The sequence below is a fragment of the Gekko japonicus genome, unplaced genomic scaffold (genome assembly GCF_001447785.1).
Source record: "Gekko japonicus isolate JY-2015 unplaced genomic scaffold, Gekko_japonicus_V1.1 scaffold862, whole genome shotgun sequence".
In the NCBI taxonomy this organism is placed as follows: Eukaryota; Metazoa; Chordata; class Lepidosauria; order Squamata; family Gekkonidae; genus Gekko; species Gekko japonicus.
The window spans coordinates 691,370-697,076 of NW_015173699.1; the positions used below are offsets into that span (position 1 = coordinate 691,370).

At 43.4% G+C, this 5,707-nt stretch overlaps 1 pseudogene; it reads right to left on the reverse strand.

Annotated features, from left to right (window-relative positions):
• Window positions 1-3,491: 3,491 nt before the first annotated feature.
• Window positions 3,492-3,706, reverse strand: LOC107120508 (annotated as a pseudogene).
• Between the last annotated feature and the right edge of the window lie 2,001 nt (window positions 3,707-5,707).

Consider the following 5,707-nt stretch of genomic DNA (forward strand, 5'->3'; position numbering starts at 1 on the left):
CCGCTTAAAGGAGAAGGGAGGGGAAATGTAACGATTCCAGGTTTTATTGTGTGTGTGTCTTTAAAGGTTTGTTGGCATGGCTGTGTGGGACAATCTAGAATGCTGAAATAGGCAAGTTGTGTGATTGGTGAGTGACAGAGAGGGGGAGGGGTTTTGGAATGAATGCTGTGTGGATGAACGTATATGTCAGTCAAGAGTTACAGTTAAGGATGACAGTTAGAGAGTTCTGAGTTACAGAGTGGAGATACAGTTAGACAGTACAGTTAAACAGATAAGAAGAGGCTTCCCTGTGTAGGTTGCTTAGTTCGGAGTAAAACAGTTAGTCAGACAGCAGAGAGTGCTGTACAAAAGCAGTTAATATATTAGTTTTGTCCTGAGGTCTCTGTGTGAGACGGTTCCTGTGTGAAACATAAGAGAGAAGTCTGGTGTGTGTTAAGAAAAGTTAAAGCATAAAGAAACAGTGACCATATATGGCTAAAGGAAACTATTGTTACAAAGTGACTTGCCCTTATCCCTGTCAGTAAGAGGGAAGAGTGTGTGAACATCTAATAAATATACTTTTATTTAAAATACAAGTTCTGAACGAAATTCCTCAGGAAACAACACATAGTTCCTCCAAAGGCCTAGACCCATGCTACAATACCAACCCCTGAAGCAAAGGAAAGGTTTGGGAAAAACCTAAATTTCCCTGGTGGCAGCAGAATACCCTAAAAGTAAAAACATAAAAACATTTTAAAGTGAAAACTAGACCTCCCCAGATAAGAGGTCGTCACAGCATGTAATTTATATCTACTCAGGAAGGTGGGGTAGGGCTGAGTAACTATCTTGTAGGAGTTCCCTGGGCTGTGAACATGGTAATGGAGGAGGTTTTCTGAGGAGGTTCTTTTGTATATGGATTGTTTCCTTAGGAGGCTTCCTGTTTTATGAAGAGGTTCTTTTGCATGTGGATTGGCTGTTTGTGTGTGATTGACCAAATACATGGTAAGGGACATACCTTGAACCTTCTTTTCCTGTATCAGACTCTTTGATTTGAATTGGGGACTGGAGGCTTGGCTCTTACCATGATCCGATCACTGTCTTCTGAAAGCATAGTTGAGCTTGCTGTCTCCTCCCTGTAGAACTAATTCACATTGCCTACCCTCAGAGATTAATAAATTCTGTTCATTTCCAGGCGCCTCTGGAGGGTTTTGAGTGCCATTTCAAGTGACTCTCTGGAGGACCTTGTAGCTGCATGGAATGATGGGCTGGCTTGGGCCATCAAAAGGGTTGCTCTTGGAGTCCTTTCTCACACTGGTGGGCTCCCAGCTCCATGATCTACCCGGGAGCTAGGGTGGGTGGATGGGATATGAAGCAGAGTGGGGGATGACTAGAGCACCACTGGCAGAAGACTCAGGATGAATCAGAGAGAGCACAGGCCTATAACATGGTAGTGAAGAAGGGGTTTTCTCCTCCATATTTCATCTGCTGAATCTCATCCAACTCAGTTGTTTGAAGTGGTTTGTGACTTGATAATGCCCAAGCCCCACTTTGTAAATGATGACAATTTGCTTCCAGCTGTGATGCTTTTGTGTGGTTCCTTCCTGATAAAATACCTCTCCTGTTATGACCAGTGTTCCCTCTAAGCTGAGTTAGTGTGAGCTAGTTCACAGTTTTCTATCCTCCGGCTCACACATTTTTTTCTTAGCTCAGGGAGGATGGCTCTAGTCCAGAGCAAACTAATTTGTGCAGTGGCCAAATCACCTGCCTGCTCACCACTTTAATGCTGATAGCTCACAAAATAGAATTTTTGCTCACAGGACTCCACAACTTAAAGGGAGCATTGGTTATGACTCAGGTTGATCTTGCCAGTGGATGCTGAAAGGGCCCTTGGGAGTGCGAGAGCTCCCGTTTGTGCTCTAGAACCATGTCTCTCCTGGCTTTTAAAGTCATGCTGGGGAAAGGTATGGGAGGCATTGGTAAAAACTGTTAATGCCTTGCTGAGTGATAGGGTTCTCTTTAGACTTTTTGAAGGAAATGATTGAGACCTTTGGTTTAAACTGGCTACAGGCGAGGTTGCCAGTTACATGCTCGTCTCCAGTTTACTTTTTCTGGGGTTGGTGATAGAGTGTGAGGTGCAAGAGGAGGTGTCGTGGTCCTTAGATGGCACCTTGGCCCAATTTCAGTGTGGCTTCAGGCCTGGGAACTGAGACAGCTGTAGTTACACTGGTACATGATTTTTGCTTGAAGCTGGACAGGACTGTATCTGAGGAAGTGTCCTTGAAATAAACTTTGTTGGTCTTAAAAGTGCCACTGGACTCAAACTTTGTTCTGGACAGGGACAGTCACCTTTGTGGATCTTGTTAGATCTATCAGCATCCTTTGACACAGTTGACAGCCCCATGTTTATCCATCTTTGGAAGCAGCGTCAGCGTTGGCCCCTTTTCCATTCTGAGAGTAAAGAGATATCATATTCATGTGTAATGTGTCTTGGTAGCCCAGGAAAGTAATTTCTTTAAGCCAAGTGCTTTCCCCTTGAAAGGATGTTCATATAGGCAACCCAAGTTTGTATAATATAAGCTGGGGACCCGGCAAAGATTTGTGTGGGGCATCTCATTTCCCCCCACCCCACAAGTTTCTGTTTCCCTTCCCTGAAAGCCCCCATAGCCTCTCCACTCTTCTTGCATCCTTCTTTCTGCCTCACTGACCAGCCAACCTACCTTTATGTGCCCCTGCCCCTCCTCAGCTTTTCCTTCTCCTGGCAGCCTGTGTCCGAGAAAAGTCTTGCCCAGTTGCACAGCTACAGCCACCAGGCTGGGCCCAGCTGGCAGTGGAGAGCCCACAAGGGCCTGCACAAGGGACCTCCTTTTCCTCCTGTTTCCCCTTCCCCACAGTGTTTCCTCCTTCCATCTTCCTGGCAACTCCCATATCCTCACATTTCCCTGCTTCCTCTTCTCCTTTCCATCCACCAACCTCCCTACCCTTTGCCAGTTTGGTGTAGTGGTTAGGAACGCGGACTCTAGTCTGGGAGAACTGGATTCCTCCATGTGCAGCTGCTGGTGTGACCTTGGGTCAGTCACAAAGTTTTTTCAGAGCTGCTCTCAGCCCCACCTACCTCACAGGGTGTCTGTTGGGGGGAGGGGAAGGGAAAGGAGATTGTAAGGCACTCTGAGACTCCTATGGGCAGTGAAGGGTGAGGTATATAGCCAATCTCTTCTTCTTTTATCTTCAGCTGTATTTATTATTTCATTTATACCCTGCCTTTTTCCACAGTGGGGACCTGAAGCATCTCCATCATGTTTAACCCCCAATGTATTGTTTAGATTTCAGATTTGTCTGCAAACCTGGAGATTTTTTCATGTTTATAGAAAGATTTGGCTTGTCTGTTCATGGCTCCAGTTTCTAGATTTAAGAATCCACAGATTTGGCCATGTCGAGAATGAGATTTTTTTTTAAAAGGAGGAACAATTAATTTATTATAAATCCATGGGTTAAACTCCAGACATAATCAAGATTCACTTTAGCTCCTTCACAGCCAACCCTGGTGGCAGAGACTGCTTCAACTTTTCAACCTTTTCCTTGTCTGTGATGATGAGTGTATACAGATACTGGCGGCATTGCACCTTGAATTTCACGTTATCCTTGTTTTTAAAAAAATCTTAAGCGATTTTGCATCTTTCCTTCTAGCTGTCAATAGGAAGCCTTTGAGCTGTTCAGTTTTGCAAGGCATAGCAATAGCTTCTGGCGACTGCCAAGCTGCTGAACTCTGCACTCGAAGGATCTGAAACAGAAAAAGAGAATGAGATGTATTGATGATGGAGGGAAGAGAACAGAAAATGTGGGTTATATTAATTCACTCAAGACCAATTGGCTTCCACAGAGATGTGAAGGCCTGGAAAAAACTGGAAAAATTCGTGAAAACCCTTTCTCCCCCATTTATTTCCTGAAGCCTTTTTTGTTTTTTTCCGAAAAATTGGAAAAATTGAAAAAAGAAAAGAAAAAAATTGATTATGGAACTTTTTATTTTAACATGATGAATAAAATATTTTAAGACAATATTTTCCAAATCATTTCTAAAAAATACGTATGGTATCAGATTGATCTAATTTCTGTGCACTGAGGACAAGCAAGTCCTAGGGTTACAAACTGAACTCTCCAATGCAAGAACAAGATGCATTTCTTCCTTTAGGAGGTGCTATTGTCACAGGGAAAGAAAAAGGTTTCAGTTTTGTTTTTGCATGTGGATGGGTATTCTGTTTGTAATAATTGTTTGGATACACTATATTTTTAATATGCTAGTTATGATAATTTCATGCCAAGTAAAAATGTCCATAGTCATATTTTATGTTCCCAAAGTAACAGAGTTACATTCAGTCTGGAAAAGAAAAAAGAAGTGCTAATTTAGCATATTTTCCAACTTTTCTGAAAATTTCTGGGTTTTCCCGGAAAAAACCCAGAAAAAACCCGGGGTTTTTCGAAGCTTCAAAATTTCCGGAAATTTTACATCTCTAGTCTGTCTGTCTATCTCCATTGTACATTTCAAATCCCAACTAAATAAAAGTCTCTGCTAAAGGGTGACAAAGTTCGAGTGGCCTGGGGTACCAAACACCCTTGGGCTGGCCCTTCCTGTTAGACAATTGTAGCAAAACAAAACAGAAGCCCAAAGGCACCTTACAGATTAACAACCTTTACTCCAGCATGGGCTCTCCTGAGTCAGAGCTCCCTTCCTCTGATGCAATGCAAAGAAAAGAAATCATGTCCCTTCCTTTTAACACAGGATATTACAGAATTTGGTGTGAAATCACCCTTGCAATGGAGACTTAGTACAGCCTGGAATAATCTGGTTTCTCTCCATTTTTTAGCTGTGGTTTCCCTTCCACGCCTGATATACATTTTTTAATACATTAAAGCCCCCCTCTTTCTAATGTTCTCACATGACCCTCAGGATTCTCTGCTCACCCTTTTAAAATTATTTTTAGGAGCTTGAGTAACGCTGCATAGAAATAACACAATATCTTTAAAAAAAACTATTAAACCCTTATTTGTAGAGACACCTCCGATGATCTCCTCTCCCTCTCCAAAAAGCAGGCTGGGCTGCGAGTGATTCTCTTCCTAAAACAAGGAAAGAAACGAAATACTTAACACTGCACAAACACGAATAACACTGAATAGGAATAATGCAATACCTTTACAATGGGGAAAAATGTGCCTACAACAACCCCCTCTGTCAAAAAGCCAGGTGATTCCTTTGTTATCTTAATGTGTTCAGATAACTGTCATCAACACATGAAAGAGTGACTGACTAGCAGCTCTCCACCAATGCACCAGGGATCCCCAATGTGGCACCCACTGATCCCGCACTCAGAGAGTAGTTGTCAATGGCATTTCATCTGAATGGAAGGAAGGGTCCAATGGGGTGCCACAGGGTTCGGTTCTGGGCCCGGTACTTTTCAATTATGGTTATAAATGATCTGGATGAGGGAGTGGAGGGGCTACTCATTAAAGTTGCAGGGGACACCAGAAGATAGAGAATTCAACGAGATCTGAACATGCTGGTAAAGTGGGCAGATGTGAACAAGATGCTATTTAACAAGGATAAGTACTGTGTTCTACATCTGGGTAACTAGGGTTGCCAAATCGACTCACCCCTCGGAGCGGGGGAGCCTTGCCGGCGTCCGGGAGGTCGCGTGCCCCGGCAGCACGTCACCGGAAGTGATGCTGACATTGGTGG